Consider the following 19231-nt stretch of genomic DNA (forward strand, 5'->3'; position numbering starts at 1 on the left):
ACTATAGAGCAATAACAACACTTGTAATGTGCATGACATGAGAACATAACTGTTTATTCAATTGAAACTGAAATCAACATAGAGCAGGTTACAACAGCAAACCAGTTAAAGAAATATGTTTAAAACATACCTTTTGCGCCATTGGAGTTTCAATTCCATCCTTCAAATTTGAAAATAGTTGGTATGAGTAAATACAGTCAGGCAAGAGCAAAGGAGTATGAACCATAGCTACAGAACCTGACCTAAGAACAAATCTTCTTCTCCTTTAAGCGTTGAGTTGGGATTCGGAGTGGTGGTCCTCGTGCTTTGGGCACTGCAGTTCCCTTACTAACTACTCGTGTTTGGGTGCTCTGTGGTGGAGATGGTGCTGTGTCAACTGGAACTGGGTTACTATCTGCCAGGGTTGGGGTTAGAAGGGGTGTAGCTGGTTCTCTGTCCAACTAGGTAGGGGTAAAATCTGCGAGTCTGGGTTATGTGTGGTGGATCTGGTCCTTGGGCAAGTACAACCGTGGTTCTATCTGCATCAACTGGTAGCACTATCTTTTCTGAAGACCGTGTTGTTACTCCCTTAGATACTACCATCACGCTCTCCAATTCAAATGGCTGATAAACAAGAAAAGTAATTGAAAGTATAGACATTGTATGATAGATAGGTGCAATGGATAGTGGGGAATAAAAGAGGGCATGAAATAATTCATATTTATGTTGTCTAACCAAACAGGATAGCATGACACAATTTCACATATATGATGGCTAACTAAATATGATAGCATGACACAATTTCACATTATGATGGCTAACTAAAAAAGATGGAAAGACATAGTTCAAAATATGAGACTATGTAAACAGGATGACATGACATAACTATATAATGTGTTTATTAAATAGGTTGGCATGCCATAATTCACATACATTCACGGATAGAATGCCATAATTCAGAATATGATGACTGCAAACACTAAACAGGATGAGATGATATAACTATATGATGTCTTTATTAAATGGGTTGCCATGCCATAATTCAGATAGATGATGTGTATGTACTATGTAAACATGATGGCATGATATAGTTCAAATATATGATTTATATAGTAAGCAAGTAAGCAGATGGCAATCCATATATGATGTAAAAACTAAGCAATGCAAGACAACATGCCTGACATGGGTAATATAACCCTGCCAAGTTTGAGCATAGACCTCAGGGGGAAAATAGGACTGGTCATCAGTCTCTGAATCCTCCTCTGAGGAGCACTCTGTAACCAGCAAGATGTCTGCTTCAGCAGGTAGCATTGTCTGCTCTGAATATCTTGTTTTCACTCTAGATACTTCCATCACCGCTTCAAACGGCTGATGCACAGGAAGAGTAGTTGAATATATAAATGTTGTCGCCAAATGGAACACACAATACAAAAAAATGATAGCATGATATAATTCACATACATGATGATTGGCTAAACAGCATGGCATTGCATAATTCACATATATAATGCCTTTGCAACAAGATAGCATTGTATAATTCACATATATAATGTCTTGCAACAAGATGGCAATGCATAATTCACATATATGGTAATTAGACACTGAACAGGTGGCATTCACACAAAGCATGTCTAAACTAATCAAATGACATAGCAATGCGAGACACCATACACATGATATGAGCAACATAACCCTGCCAAGTTAGAGCATACACCTCGGGGGGGGGGGGGAATAGGACTGGTCATCTGTCTCTGAATCCTCCTCTGAGGAGCTATCCGTAACCAGCGAGATATGCGCTTCGTCAGATAGCATAGTCTGCTCTGAAGACCTTGTTTTCACTCCAGAATTTGCCATCACCGTGTCAAATGGCTGATGCACACGAAGAGCAGTTGAATGTAATAACATTGTTGACAAATGTAATATGTAACGAAAAAAAGGATGGCCTGATATAATTTACATATAAGATGACTGGCTAAGCAGGATGGCATTGCAAAATTCACATATATGATGCCTGGCTAAACAAGATGGCATTGCATAATTCACATAAATGATGAATAAACTAAACAGATGGCATTCGCACAAAGGATGTCTAAACTAAGCAGATGACATATTTGATGTATAAAGTAAGCAATGCAAGACACCATATGCATGATATAACCAACATCAGCATGCCAAGTTAGAGCGAAGACCTCAGGGGGTAAATAGGAGTTGTCTTCTCCTTCTGAATCCCCCTCAGAACAGATATCTTCCTCTCGATTACAATCCGAAATGCGTGGAGGGGGGCTGCCTTTGCGCCTACCATGGAGCGACGTCTGCATGAAATTTTATTGCCACGCAAGGCTCGTCTCTTTTGCTCTACATGTTCAGTTCCATTGTTTACAATAACTGTCATGCATAGGAATAAAACATAGTGAGATTATGTAAGGAGTGCATGCAGAAATCCAGAGTGATGATAGCAACCTATGGATAGACCCGAAACCAATAATAGCAGGCAGATAATGGCTTCAGTTAAAAAATACAGATAATGGCTTCTTTACTATTTGTTTCCCACCCAACATGAAACTCATAGTAGACACCGGAGATTAACCAGATAGTAGATAGATACTATTGATAGCGGCCCCGATATGTACCCCACAACCATTTAAAAACTCAAGTTTGACCATTAGTTTGGAGCTGACTCAGAGTCTAATCGGTGAACATGAAGATAAAGTAGCATGTAATATTAAGCGATGCATAACGTAAGCAGCCATGAAATAGTGTGACCTCTCTTGCGGACCCGTGTAGTCCTCGAGGTCATCTGCTCGGTTGATGATGGTAGTGCAGTTTTCATGGCTGCCAGCGGCGGGGAAGAAGATCTGAGGCGGCGAAAGACAGTCTGGAGGCCGGATCCCTGCTGTGCTGGACCCTTCTGTCATTGGAGCAGCTGAGCTGGGGTGGACGATGGCGCAGCAGGAGCGGGACAAACCACGCAAGGTTTTCTTTGACAACTATCTGTAAGAGAAGTAATTCTGCAAGGGCTCGTTTGAATTGGAGGATTCTAACAATGCAGGGATAGGAAATAGACCGGAATAGGATAGGAATGCACATGCAAAACAGAGAATTTAAAAACACAGGATTTCTGCCAATCTGGGTGTTTGATTCACAACAATTGGAAGATCACAGGATGCAAAGAAGCATGGTGATATTAAGTCAAACCACAAGAAAATGTATGGTTATAATGCTATTATGCTACTATCTCTTAGTCTTGTGCTTCATGAATAGGAATTTGAAAAGGAGGACAAGTGAAAATTAAATTCCTACGTTTTTCTTTCAAGGAGACACTAAAGGAACAAATCCGTGTGCTCAGTGGACAATATATATAACATGTAGAGTAAAAAAGAGATGCAACAAGTGTACAACCTCTTTGGCGAAGCCATGTCGATCTCAGCGTGATTGGGTTGGCCGATGAGGATGCTCCGCCTGACTTGGCTATCGGAGGAGGGGAAGAAGATCTTAGGCGTCTGGAGATGGAGCCCGAGGTACTGCTCCGCTATGTTGGAGGGTTTCGTCGTTTGAGCAGCTCCGGTGAGTTGTACGACGCCGAGGCTGAAGCAGGACAAGAGAGACAATGAACAACGTTAACCTGAGTGGAATTCTAATAGCATCTCCAATACATGACGTAAAATACATAACCACAAAGTGCTAGATGTAAAATACATCAGCGGCTCATCTCTGAACTTAACTGTCGAAACTGAATTTAACTGTCGAAACTGAACTTAACTGTCGAAACTGAATTTTGCTGTCAAAACTGAATTTTGCTGTCGAAAATGAACGCACTAGCAAGGCGAGGCTACACGTCAATCGACTGACTTTTTCATCTCTGGTCAGTCGATTTTGCAGCCGTTGGATACGAAATCAAGGGCCTGCAGTTCATCTTCAACCTCCACCCCCTGAGCCAGCCAAACAGCAGCCCCCCGCCGCCCGCGGCCGGTGGTGCGCCGCCCCGCCCGCATGAAAACACTCCCCACCACCGGTCCGCCGCTGCCCCAGCCATCCCTCTAGGCCCCCCATGCCGAGCTTTTTCTCCGGCGATCCCCACGCCACTGCCCCGCCACCGCCGGCGACCACCGCCCCCATCTTGAACCCTAAGATAGATAGTGGGGTACCTCTCCGGCGAGCCCCCCTCCCCGCTACGGCTGGTTCTTCCTTCACCCCGGTGGCATCGGAGTGAAGTGTAGCTAAATCGGAGCAGCATCGCAAGCAAGAGCAAGAGCGAGAGAAATAGCGCGAGCAAGAGCAATAGCAAGAGCAGACCAGGCAGGGGACCGAGAGCAAGAGCAGAGCAGCAGCGCGAGCGAGAGCTAAAGTAGCAGCAGGTCCTACTGATGTGGATGTCGCCGCCGAGGGAGCGACGCCGTGGAGGAAGTGGCCGGCGACGCCGCCGTGGATGGAGCCGCGCCGTGTTGGCTCGGGACTGAGCGCCGGCAGCACCGTGAGATCGAATCAAGAAGAAAATGCGGTGATTAGTGTACAACCTCTTTGGTGGCGCCGATTAGGCCGTAGCTTCATCCGAGGAAACGGTGATTATGATGCTCTTCCGGTGGTGCAGGTGAAGACGGTGGTGTGGGAATGGAGGTGGCGCGAAAGACGAGGGGAACATCGGGGCAACTCCTTGGAGGTGGAGGACGGGGTGGCTGAACCGGCGGGACGATGAGATCGACGACGGATCCTCATCCGGTACGGTGGATGAGGGACGTCGAGGTGTTGCTATGGACGACGTCGTCGGGGAAGAGGCTCCGGCTGGGTGGCGGACAGAGCAGGGTGTGGGGTTTCGTCACGGGTTTTCGCGTCCTCAGTGTACGAATGGGTGGGTGGATGGGATGGCAGTGGGGAACCATGGCTTAGAGACGCGCTTGTCCGAAATGTGGGGTAAGTTAAAAAAGTATCCCCACCAATTTGAGGCGGTTCTTTCGGTCCAGGGGTACCACGGGCATTTCGTGTGTCGGGATTTCACAGGAGGTGGGAGTTTTCGCACCCGTTGTAATTTCGGAATAGCAAGGCGCGGGTTGAGATGGAGTTCTCGGAGCACAACGAGACAAAGATATATCTTAAATATTTCGGGCTAACAAGGCGCGGGTTGAAATTTCCGGACAAGCCTAACGTGTACTGTACCAAATCAATGCGCCCTACAAATGTCATTCAAAACTTTGAATTCATGTTATGTTCAATTAAAATATTTCGCTACATGTATAATGCATGCAACCTACTACTCAAATGAACGTTTTAGTGCATTCCAAACATATATACTACCGCTTCAATATGAACTAAATTTGAATTCGTTTCTCTATTTGAATAAGATCTACAGTAATGATTGTTGTGAAGTCAAAGCATTTGAATTCGCTTCTCTATTTTAATAAGATCTACAATCATCATTATTGTCAAGTTAAACCATTGTTTGTGTATTATCTTCACAGCACACCACATGATTAGTCTCGAGTTACATATGAACTATGTGTACTATATGAACTCAAACTAGATTTTTTGAATCCACTTTATTTTGATTTCAAATCACATTACATTTCTAGCTCTAGCTAGATCTTCATAATCTAAACCATGTCTCATATGTATAATGTGTTTATCACATTATGTATGGTGCCCCGCCCCCTACGCCTACAAGTATTTAGATGTGAGTTGCAAACACCACACATTACCACAAATTCAAATAAAATGTGAGAATGTTCGATATATAGTATTGTTTAGATTGTTCGATATTTAGTTGTAAGCTGCAAACGCCACACATTATCACAAATTCAAATAAAATGTGAGATTGTTTGATGTATAGTATGGTTTAGATTGTTCGGCATTTAGCCGTGAGTTGCAAACACCATGCATTATCACATTATGGTATAACATGTGCACAACACATGTATCACCGCTATATTCATGCATGCAATGTTTAAAACACTATGATCTCCTATTCAAATATATGAATCCTCTTTCATATCAAATTATGATCTTTGTTAGTCTCTTACACCCACACAATCCTCTAACCTTTGTAGCTACCACTAACTTTCTCTCGTGCATGCACACGCCCTCCTCGCCCTCCCCCTCCCTCGGCATTCTATCCACCAGGCACATTCATTTTTTTCTTTAGGTCGTTCTCCTAGAGTCTCCACAACTCCTTTCCGACACACACCGATCGATAAACCTCTCCAGCGATGCCTGCCTACAACATACAAACACACCTTCAATCTCCTCCTTTATGTGTCCTTGCCTCGTGTCTCTCATACGGCCAGACACACGTGTAAACTCTCACCCCTCTCTTCATCGCTCTCACAACCGCACACTCCTCCCCCTATCTAGCTAGTAGTTGGGCCTCTCGCACCACCTCCTAGCTTCATTCTCTCTGTCTATCCATCTCGCTGGGCCTTATTTGCCTCTAACAAATGTACGTACACCGACCGATCTCTCGCTATACATATAGCTAGCTAGGTCCTTATAACTCGTTTTTACCCACACGTCAATCGATCTACCTCATTAGTAGTGTCTCTCCCTTCCTCCGACAAACAGCAATTGATCTACCGATCTAGTTAGGTTTGCTTACCAAACACATGGTTCCCCTTCATCATCCATGGATGCGTCCCAACAGATCTATCACGCACAGGCACACACAGAATCACATCCCCACTCTTATTGATAACATTGCAGTTCCACCCTCAGTTTTTCTAGTAGGCCTCTCCCACCATCTTCGAGAAGCAACTCCATCACCCATGCAGCACTCTACCCCTCTCCCTCCCTCTCCCTTCCTCTCTCTCTCCTCTCTCTCTCCTCTCTCTCTCCCATCATATTTCCCCTGCTTCAGTTGTGTATGGATGTTGACCGATCTCCCTCAAGACATAGCTGGGTCTCTCCTTCTCAACACATATACGAGTCGTTCTACCTCTATAGTTAGGCCTCTGCCTACCCCTCCCACCACCCTCCCCCCACACACACTGATACATCGAGCGCTCTAGTCATGTCTCCCTGCCACACACAAACTTGACGTGTGCCCTCTAATGTTCCGGTAGGCTGGTCGCCCTATATCTTTGACTTGTACACACACACAATTTCGATGGCTCTCTTCATCGATCTCGCACCAACCCACTTGATCCTCTCTTCGACTCCGTCGATAGCTATGACCCCTCCCTCTCTTCTCATGGATTGCCCGACCCTCTATGTATGATATGGATATGAAGGAAATATGCCATAGAGGCGATAATAAAGTTATTATTTATTTCCTTATATCATGATAAATGTTTATTATTCATGCTAGAATTGTATTAATCGGAAACATAATACATGTGTGAATACATAGACAAACAGAGTGTCACTAGTATGCCTCTACTTAGCTAGCTCGTTGATCAAAGATGGTTAAGTTTCCTAGCCATTGACATGAGTTGTCATTTGATTAACGGGATCACATCATTAGAAGAATGATGTGATTGACATGACCCATTCCGTTAGCTTAGCACACGATCGTTTTGTATGTTGCTTTTGCTTTCTTCATGACTTATACATGTTCCTATGGCTATGAGATTATGCAACTCCCGTTTACCAGAGGAACACTTTGTGTGCTACCAAACATCACAACATAACTGGGTGATTATAAAGGTGCTCTACAGGTGTCTCTGAAGGTACTTGTTGGGTTGGCGTATTTCGAGATTAGGATTTGTCACTCCGATTGTCGGAGAGGTATCTCTGGGCCCTCTCGGTAATGCACATCACTTAAGCCTTGCAAGCATTGCAACTAATGAGTTAGTTGTGGGATGATGTATTACGGAACGAGTAAAGAGACTTGCCAGTAACGAGATTGCACTAGGTATTGAGATACCGAGGATCGAATCTCAGGCAAGTAACATACCGATGACAAAGGGAACAACGTATGTTGTTATGCGGTCTGACCGATAAAGATCTTCGTAGAATATGTAGGAGCCAATATGTGCATCCAGGTTCCGCTATTGGTTATTGACCGGAGACGTGTCTCGGTCATGTCTACATAGTTCTCGAACCCATAGGGTCCGCACGCTTAACGCTACGATGACAGTTATATTATGAGTTTATATGTTTTGTTGTACCGAAGGTTGTTCGGACTCTCGGATGTGATCACGGACATGACGAGGAGTCCCGAAGTGGTCGAGACATGAAGATCGATATATTGGAAGCCTATGTTTGGATATCGGAAGTGTTCCGGGTGAAATCGGGATTTTACCGGAGTACCGAGAGGTTACCGGAACCCCCTCGGGGGCTTAATGGGCCTACATGGGCCTTAGTGGAAAAGGAGGGAAGCAAGGGAAGTGTGGGGCGCGCCCCCCAAGGCCCAAACCGAATTGGTTTAGGGCAAAGGGGGCCGGCCCCCCTCTTTCCTTCTTCCCCCCTCCCAAGTCCTATTCCAACTAGGAAAGGGGGGGAGTCCTACTCCCGGTGGGAGTAGGACTCCTCCTGGCGCGCCCCAAGGCTGTCCGCACCTATCCCTCCTTGCTCCTTTATATACAGGGGCAGGGGGCACCTCTAGACACACAAGTTGATCAAGTTGATCGCCTCTTAGCCGTGTGCGGTGCCCCCTCCACCATAGTCCACCTCGATAATACTGTAGCGGTGCTTAGGCGAAGCCTTGCGTCGGTAGAACATCAACATCGTCACCACGCCGTCGTGCTGACGAAACTCTCCCTCAACAGTCGACTTGATCGGAGTTCGAGGGACGTCATCGGGCTGAACATGTGCTGAACTCGAAGGTGCCATACATTTGGTACTTGACCGGTCGGATCATGAAGACGTACGACTACATCAACCACGTTGTGCTAACACTTCCACTTTCGGTCTACGAGGGTACGTGGACAACACTCTCCCCTCTTGTTTCTATGCATCACCATGATCTTGCGTGTGCGTAGGAATTTTTCTGAAATTACTACATTCCCCAACAGTGGCATCCGAGCCAGGTTTTATGCGTTGATGTTATATGCACGAGTAGAACACAAGTGAGTTGTGGGCGATATAAGTCATACTGCTTACCAGCATGTCATACATTGGTTCAGCGGTATTGTTGGATGAAGCGGCCCGGACCGACATTACACGTACGGTTACGCGAGACTGATTCTACCGACGTGCTTTGCACATAGGTGGCTAGCGGGTGTCAGTTTCTCCAACTTTAGTTGAACCGAGTGTGGCTACGCCCGGTCCTTGCGAAGGTTAAAACAACACCAACTTGACAAACTATCGTTGTGGTATTGATGCGTAGGTAAGAACAGTTTTTGCTAAGCCCGTAGTAGCCACGTAAAACTTGCAACAACAAAGTAGAGGACATCTAACTTGTTTTTGTAGGGCATGTTGTGATGTGATATGGTCAAGACATGATGCTATATTGTATGAGATGATCATGTTTTGTAACCAAGTTATCGGCAACTGGCAGGAGCCATATGGTTGTCGCTTTATTGTATGCAATGCAATCGCCCTGTAATGCTTTACTTTATCACTAAGCGGTAGCGATAGTCGTGGAAGCATAAGATTGGCGAGACGACAACGATGCTACGATGGATATCAAGGTGTCGCGCCGGTGATGATGGTGATCATGATGGTGCTTAGGAGATGGAGATCAGAAGCACAAGATGATGATGGCCATATCATATCACTTATATTGATTACATGTGATGTTTATCTTTTATGCATCTTATCTTGCTTTGATTGACGGTAGCATTATAAGATGACCCCTCACTAAATTATCAAAGTATAAGTGTTCTCCCTGAGTATGCACTGTTGCGAAAGTTCTTCGTGCTGAGACACCACGTGATGATCGGGTGTGATAGGCTCTACGTTCAAATACAACGGGTGCAAAACAGTTGCACACGCAGAATACTCAGGTTAAACTTGACGAGCCTAGCATATAACAGATATGGCCTCAGAACACGGAGACCGAAAGGTCCAGCGTGAATCATATAGTAGATATGATCAACATAGTGATGTTCACCATTGAAACTACTCCATCTCACGTGATGATCGGACATGGTTTAGTTGATTTGGATCACATGATCACTTAGAGGATTAGAGGGATGACTATCTTAGTGGGAGTTCTTAAGTAATATGATTAAATGAACTTAAATTTATCATGAACTTAGTACCTGATAGTATCTTGCTTGTCTATGTTGATTGTAGATAGATGGCACGTGCTTTTGTTCCATTGAATTTTAATGCGTTCCTTGAGAAAGCAAAGTTGAAAGATGATGGTAGCAATTACACGGACTGGGTCCGTAACTTGAGGATAATCCTCATTGCTGCACAGAAGAATTACGTCCTGGAAGCACCGCTGAGTGCCAGGCCTGCTGCTGATACAACTAAAGACGCTAAGAACGTCTGGCAGAGCAAAGCTGATGACTACTCAATAGTTCAGTGTGCCATGCTTTATGGCTTAGAACCGGGACTTCAACGACGTTTTGAACGTCATGGAGCATATGAGATGTTCCAGGAGTTGAAGTTAATATTTCAAGCAAATTCCCAGATTGAGAGATATGAAGTCTCCAATAAGTTCTACAGCTGCAAAATGGAGGAGAATAGTTCTGTCAGTGAACATATACCAGAATGTCTGGGTACCATAATCACTTGACTCAGCTGGGAGTTAATCTTCCGATTGATAGTGTCATTGATAGAGTTCTTCAATCACTGCCACCAAGCTACAAGAGCTTCGTGATGAACTATAATATGCAAGGGATGAATAAAACAATTCCCGAGCTCTTCACAATGCTAAAGTCTGCGGAGGTAGAAATCAAGAAGGAGCATCAAGTGTTGATGGTCAACAAGACCACTAGTTTAAAGAAAAAGGGCAAAGGGAAGAAGAAGGGGGACTTCAAGAAGAAAACCAAGCAAGTTGCTGCTCAAGAGAAGAAACCCAAGTCTGGACCTAAGCCTGAAACTGAGTGCTTCTACTGCAAGCAGACTGGTCACTGGAAGCGGAACTGCCCCAAGTATTTGGCGGATAAGAAGGATGGCAAGGTGAACAAAGGTATATGTGATATACATGTTATTGATGTGTACCTTACTAATGCTCGCAGTAGCACCTGGGTATTTGATACTGGTTCTGTTGCTAATATTTGCAACTCGAAACAGGGGCTACGGATTAAGCGAAGATTGGCTAAGGACGAGGTGACGATCCGCATGGGAAATGGTTCCAAAGTCGATGTGATCGCGGTCGGCACGCTACCTCTACATATACCTTCGGGATTAGTATTAGACCTAAATAATTGTTATTTGGTGCCAGCGTTGAGCATGAACATTATATCTGGATCTTGTTTGATGCAAGACGGTTATTCATTTAAATCAGAGAATAATGGTTGTTCTATTTATTTGAGTAATATCTTTTATGGTCATGCACCCATGAAGAGTGGTCTATTCTTATTGAATCTCGATAGTAGTGACACACATATTCATAATGTTGAAGCCAAAAGATGCAGAGTTGATAATGATAGTGCAACTTATTTGTGGCACTGCCGTTTAGGTCATATCGGTGTAAAGCGCATGAAGAGACTCCATACCGATGGACTTTTGGAACCACTTGATTATGAATCACTTGGTACTTGCGAACCGTGCCTCATGGGCAAGATGACTAAAACTCCATTCTCCGGAACTATGGAGAGAGCAACAGATTTTTTGGAAATCATACATACAGATGTATGTGGTCCGATGAATGTTGAGGCTCGTGGCGGATATCATTATTTTCTCACCTTCACATATGATTTAAGCATATATGGGTATATCTACTTAATGAAGCATAAGTCTGAAACATTTGAAAAGTTCAAAGAATTTTAGAGTGAAGTTGAAAATCATCGTAACAAGAAAATAAAGTTTCTACGATCTGATCGTGGAGGAGAATATTTGAGTTACGAGTTTGGTCTACATTTGAAACACTTGGGAATAGTTTCGCAGCTCACGCCACCCGGAACACCACAGCACAATGGTGTGTCCGAACGTCATAATCATACTTTACTAGATATGGTGTGATCTATGATGTCTCTTACAGATTTACCGCTATTGTTTTGGGGTTATGCTTTAGAGACGGCCGCATTCACGTTAAATAGGGCACCATCTAAATCCGTTGAGACGACACCTTATGAACTGTGGTTTGGTAAGAAACCAAAGTTGTCGTTTTTGAAAGTTTGGGGCTGCGATGCTTATGTGAAAAAGCTTCAACCTGATAAGCTCGAACCCAAATCGGAGAAATGTGTCTTCATAGGATACCCAAAGGAGACTGTTGGGTACACCTTCTATCACAGATCCGAAGGCAATACTTTTGTTGCTAAATTCGGAGTTTTTCTAGAGAAGGAGTTTCTCTCGAAAGAAGTGAGTGGGAGGAAAGTAGAACTTGATGAGGTAACTGTACCTGCACCCTTATTGGAAAGTAGTTCATCACAAAAACGGTTTCTGCGACACCTACACCAATTAGTGAGGAAGTTAATGATGATGATCATGAAACTTTAGATCAAGTTGTTACTGAACCTCGTAGGTCAACCAGAGTAAGATCCGCACCCGAGTGGTACGGTAATCCTGTTCTGGAAGTTATGTTACTAGACCACGACGAACCTACGAACTATGAAGAAGCGATGGTGAGCCCAGATTCTGCAAAATGGCTTGAGGCCATGAAATCTGAGATGGGATCCATGTATGAGAACAAAGTTTGGACTTTGGTTGACTTGCCCGTTGATCGGCAAGCAATTGAGAATAAATGGATCTTCAAGAAGAACACTGACGCTGACGGTAATGTTACTGTCTATAAAGCTTGACTTGTTGCAAAAGGTTTTCGACAAGTTCAAGGGATTGACTACGATGAGACCTTCTCACCCGTAGCGATGCTTAAGTCTGTCCGAATCATGTTAGCAATTGCCGCGATTTATGATTATGAAATATGGCAGATGGATGTCAAAACTGCATTCTTGAATGGATTTCTGGAAGAAGAGTTGTATATGGTGCAACCGGAAGGTTTTGTCGATCCAAAGGGAGCTAACAAAGTGTGCAAGCTCCAGCGATCCATTTATGGACTGGTGCAAGCCTCTCGGAGTTGGAATAAACGCTTTGATAGTGTGATCAAAGCATTTGGTTTTATACAGACTTTTGGAGAAGCCTGTATTTACAATAAAGTGAGTGGGAGCTCTGTAGCATTTCTGATATTATATGTGGATGACATATTACTGATTGGAGATGATATAGAATTTCTGGATAGCATAAAGGGATACTTGAATAAGAGTTTTTCAATGAAAGACCACGGTGAAGTTGCTTACATATTGGGCATTAAGATCTATAGAGATAGATCAAGACACTTAATTGGACTTTCTCAAAGCACATACCTTGACAAAGTTTTGAAGAAGTTCAAAATGGATCAGGCAAAGAAAGGGTTGTTGCCTGTATTACAAGGTGTGAAGTTGAGTAAGACTCAGTGCCCGAACACTGCAGAAGATAGAGAGAAAATGAAAGATGTTCCCTATGCTTCAGCCATAGGCTCTATTATGTATGCAATGCTGTGTACCAGACCTGATGTGTGCCTTGCTATAAGTCTAGCAGGGAGGTACCAAAGTAATCTAGGAGTGGATCACTGGACAGTGGTCAAGAACATCCTGAAATACATGAAAAGGACTAAGGATATGTTTCTCATTTATGGAGGTGACAAAGAGCTCATCGTAAACAGTTACGTTGATGCAAGCTTTGACACTGATCCAGACGATTCTAAATCGCAAACCAGATATATGTTTACATTAAACGGTGGAGCTGTCAGTTGGTGCAGTTCTAAACAAAGCGTCGTGGCGGGATCTACATGTGAAGCGGAGTACATAGCTGCTTTGGAAGAAGCAAATGAAGGAGTCTGTATGAAGGAGTTCATATCCGATCTAGGTGTCATACCTAGTGCATCGAGTCCAATGAAAATCTTTTGTGACAATACTGGAGCAATTGCTTTAGCGAAGGAATCCAGATTTCACAAGAGAAGGAAGCACATCAAGAGACGCTTCAATTCCATCCAGGATCTAGTCCAGGTGGGAGACATAGAAATTTGCAAGATACATACGGATCTGAATGTTGCAGACCCGTTGACTAAGCCTCTTCCACGAGCAAAACATGATCAGCACCAAGGCTCCATGGGTGTTAGAATCATTACTGTGTAATCTAGATTATTGACTCTAGTGCAAGTGGGAGACTGAAGGAAATATGCCCTAGAGGCAATAATAATTTTATTATTTATTTCCTTATATCATGATAAATGTTTATTATTCATGCTAGAATTGTATTAACCGGAAACATAATACATGTGTGAATACATAGACAAACAAAGTGTCACTAGTATGCCTCTACTTAACTAGCTCGTTGATCAAAGATGGTTAAGTTTCCTAGACATTGACATGAGTTGTCATTTGATTAACGGGATCACATCATTAGAAGAATGATGTGATTGACATGACCCATTCCGTTAGCTTAGCACACGATCGTTTAGTATGTTGCTATTGCTTTCTTCATGACTTATACATGTTCCTACGACTATGAGATTATGCAACTCCCGTTTACCGGAGGAACACTTTGTGTGCTACCAAACGTCACAACGTAACTGGGTGATTATAAAGGTGCTCTACAGGTGTCTCGAAGGTACTTGTTGGGTTGGCGTATTTCGAGATTAGGATTTGTCACTTGGATTGTCGGAGAGGTATCTCTGGGCCCTCTCGGTAATGCACATCACTTAAGCCTTGCAAGCATTGCAACTAATGAGTTAGTTGTGGGTTGATGTATTACGGAACAAGTAACGAGACTTGCCGGTAACGATATTGAACTAGGTATTGAGATACCGACGATCGAATCTCGGGCAAGTAACATACCGATGACAAAGGGAACAACGTATGTTGTTATGCGGTCTGACCGATAAAGATCTTCGTAGAATATGTAGGAGCCAATATGAGCATCCAGGTTCCGCTATTGGTTATTGACCGGAGACGTGTCTCGGTCATGTCTACATAGTTCTCGAACCCGTAGGGTCCGCACGCTTAACGCTACAATGATAGTTATATTATGAGTTTATATGTTTTGATGTACCGAAGGTTGTTCGGAGTCCCGGATGTGATCACGGACATGACAAGGAGTCTCGAAATGGTTGAGACATGAAGATTGATATATTGGAAGCCTATGTTTGGATATCGGAAGTGTTCCGGGTGAAATCGGGATTTTACCGGAGTACCGGGAGGTTACTGGAACCCCCCGGGGGCTTAATGGGCCTACATGGGCCTTTGTGGAAAAAGAGGGAAGCAAGGGAAGTGTGGGGTGCGCCCCCCAAGTCCCAAACCAAATTGGTTTAGGGCAAAGGGGGCCGGCCCCCCTCTTTCCTTCTTCCCCCTCCCAAGTCCTATTCCAACTAGGAAAGGGGGGGGGGAGTCCTACTCCCGGTGGGAGTAGGACTCCTCCTGGCGTGCCCCAAGGCTGGCCGCACCTCTCCCCCCTTGCTCCTTTATATATAGGGGCAGGGGGGCACCTCTAGACACACAAGTTGATCGAGTTGATCGCCTCTTAGCCGTGTGCGGTGCTCCCCTCCACCATAGTCCAGCTCGATAATACTGTAGCGGTGCTTAGGCAAAGCCCTGCTTCGGTAGAACATCGACATCATCACCACGCCGTCGTGCTGACGAAACTCTCCCTCAACACTTGGCTGGATCGGAGTTCGAGGGACGTCATCGGGCTAAACGTGTGCTGAACTCGGAGGTGCCGTACGTTCGGTACTTGATCGGTCGGATCGTGAAGACGTACGACTACATCAACCGTGTTGTGCTAACGCTTCCATTTTTGGTCTACGAGGGTACGTGGAAAACACTCTCCCCTCTCATTGCTATGCATCACCATGATCTTGCGTGTGTGTAGGAATTTTTTTGAAATTACTACGTTCCCCAATAGGACAGGCCTCCATTTCACACACATTGCATGCAAAATTTTGTTTGAGATGTCATCGACACATATTCCCACAAATAATTCACGAAATCCACCCCCCACTCCCACCCCAAAACAAAAACCACTCATGAACGCGGTTTGTATCTCTCACACACACCCACGTAGGTGAGGGATGTGCACGAAGAGAAGAGGTGCATGCACGGCGCACGTACTCCCGTCTCTTTCCCAACCACACCCGCGCGGGTACATGGTGGAGCTCATTTCTATACGAAAAAGGCAACCCACGTGGTAATTTGGCACGTGTACTGGTTGTCCACTTGGTGGAGGGAGGATCGTCTACCACGGGTGAACAAACAAATTGTGACTTGACGTGTTATGTTAAAAAAAGAGGCAAACCATGCGGGGCCTACCTTAGAGGCAAGGCTCTATACACTGGAGTACTTTTGATGTGTCCCGTCAACTCGCAGAACGAGGAGAAGCTTGCTTAGTACGCCGTCTCCCCCGCCCACGGGCGCGGTGGCTCGCAGGATGAGGTGAAGCTTGCTTACTACGCCTTACGCCTGCTCCCTCGCCCATGCGCGGTGGCTCGCAGGACGAGGAGAAAAATTTACTACTCCCTCCGTTTACTCCTCGTCCCTACTACCTTGGTTATAGAGATTATATCATATTGTTTGGAATATATATGTCCTTTAGTAGATTTCAATATGAACTACTAGTACATACTCCAAACACTGATGTATATAGACGTATTTTAGAGTGTAGATTCACTCATTTTGCTCCGTATGTAGCACTCTCCCTCGCCCCTCGACCCTCGCCCACGTAGTGGACGTGCAACAATTCATTCGGTCTCATATAGCCAGAACGATATATACTGCACTACCATTATTGCTCGACTTCCCGAAGAGGTGAAGAGCCAATCGCAATGTCAATATTTTGGAGTTGCCAAGCGCAAGGTTATAGGAGAACGAGTAGTAGGTGCCGCGTCATTTATAAATAAAGTTTTTTTCTTCAGTGGCACGTACGCAATATGATAGGTTCATATGGAGAGAAAAGGAAACCGCTCCACTATATACATAGTCAGGACGGGCCAGCCTACACGGTTGCTTGCTGGGGTTGCTCTCTTCACACTCTCTCGCACAAAACGACTGTGTCCACATCTCTAACATCCCTGCAGATCACGTCCACTTGGGGAAGGGGTGGATGTTTAGTGTAGATGCGGTGGCCGTCGCCGACGGCGAAAACCCACTGTCCGCACGTCCCGATCAGGGGTCCCAGCCGTTCTCTCTCACAAAGCCGGTGAGGTTGCCTTCGTCCCTTGCTCACTGCCGCGGCGTGGGAAGTTGCCGCCTCCCGCCGTCCCATACTCCATGTGGATATTTCTCTACTTCTTTGCCCCGCACATACCTCTACTGGCTTCTACGTACTGTATTTGTGATGAGTTTATGTCTCATCAACTAGTCCCAGTAATCTTATTCTAATCACGCTTGTTCAATTTCTTTGCCACAGGGATGCTCATCTCGATTTTGGTGAAACTGCACAAAATGATCCGATGGTCAAAAGTTGCAAACTTCATTTATTAGGAAGCTGGAATGTTGCCAGCAAATTGAAGCCTGGTCAGGGTTCACGGTTCAAGGGCTAGGGACTGCATGGATTGTTTTTTTATTTAGCTGCCTCTGTTCCAAAATAAGTGTCAACTTTAGTAGTAGTACAACTTGGTACTAAAGTTTGCACAAAGTTGAGAAACTTCTTTTGCAATGGAGAGAGTACATATTTGCTATGATATGTCAATCATTGAGATGCAATAGCATGCATGTTAGTCTCCTTTGTATTTGATGAAATGTTGCAACGGGCAACCTTGGACGCAAGATACATGTAATAAAAGCCGGAAGCTTCATAGCATTGTACAAATTTATCTCGCTAATAAATTACAGTACGTACTATACTAGTACTTCCTCCGTTCCTAAATATAAGTCTTTGTAGAGATTTCACCATGAACCACATGCGGATGTATATAGATGCATTTTAAGTGTAGATTCATTCATTTTGTTCCGCATGTAGTGGAATCTCTACAAAGACTTATATCTACTAGTAATAGCTAGCCCCCACTACTAGGAATTCTCTATCCTCTCCTTGAGCCACATCATCAAAATTGATGTAGCCGTTAGATGAAGTAAATTAGTCCATAATAGCCATCTGATCTTGACGTTGAGAGGCTCCGCACTAAGCCACATGCAAGCATGCAGAAATACCGTGCCACATGCATGTGAGTGGGTTTTAAATGACATCAACATGTCTGCATGCAAGCATGCACCGGTAGCATGCATGTAAGTGAGCTTTTAAGTCCCATTAACATGTCAAAAAGAAAAATATAATCCCATTATGCAGTAGGAGTTGGCTGATCTTTTTTCCTTATGTGGGATGATCTAAATGATGATGGGAGTTTATTTAGTTTGGCTACCACATTTGTCATGCGGTTATAGAGTTTTTTTTGTTCTATGAAATCGATAATTTTGCGCAGAGAGATATACCGCTGTTCCGCGCCAACGCGCGGGGACTCATCTAGTAATATTTAGGAACAGAGGGAGTACTATGTAAAGAGTCAGGTGTCGCACAGTGATAGTGTGAGGTGGGCCATGTAATCATGGAGCCTGCATGTTTTCACTGCTCTTGCACGCCTCCGCTGTAAGAATGGAGAAAATTGTAATCTAGTAGTAGTAGTAGTAGTATACCTCCTTTCGCCGGAAGCGTGGGACATCCGGCAGTCCTACCACCTCAGTAATAAAGACCAATGAGCCATCAAATCACATAGACCCAGCAGTAAGTTGGACGGACGAAGCAACCATCACTCTTGCGCCAGTGAGAGGTCGCGTCCGCTCTGCCCGGGCATGAATGCGGCACCGATTCTTTGGAACGGTGCTGACCGTTTCAGGCAGGAAGCGCGCACGGGCGATGGAGGGGCTTTGGGTGGGCCAGGCTGGTCAGGAGCAGGCGTGGCAGCTGTCCGCATGTCCCTACCGGACACGCCCGGAAACAAGAGGATGCACCGACTGTCGCGGCTAAAATCGTACACTACACAACATCTCTCTGTAGGAGTAGGTCGATCTGTCGCTCTCTCTAACACACACATGGTGTTAAACACACACACACACACACACACACGCACACGCACGCACCTTGGTCCCGTTGCACCTTCTAACATGACTTATTACACCTAGACGGAGGGAGTAGTAAGTATACGAGATACGGTGGCACATTGACTTAAGTCGAATACAAGTGCCCAAAATTTGTGTGCATGTTATAATAAGGATTCACTTAAAATAGTACGTGAGCGAACAGAGGG

The sequence above is a fragment of the Triticum aestivum genome, chromosome 6A (genome assembly GCF_018294505.1).
Source record: "Triticum aestivum cultivar Chinese Spring chromosome 6A, IWGSC CS RefSeq v2.1, whole genome shotgun sequence".
Taxonomy (NCBI): Eukaryota; Viridiplantae; Streptophyta; class Magnoliopsida; order Poales; family Poaceae; genus Triticum; species Triticum aestivum.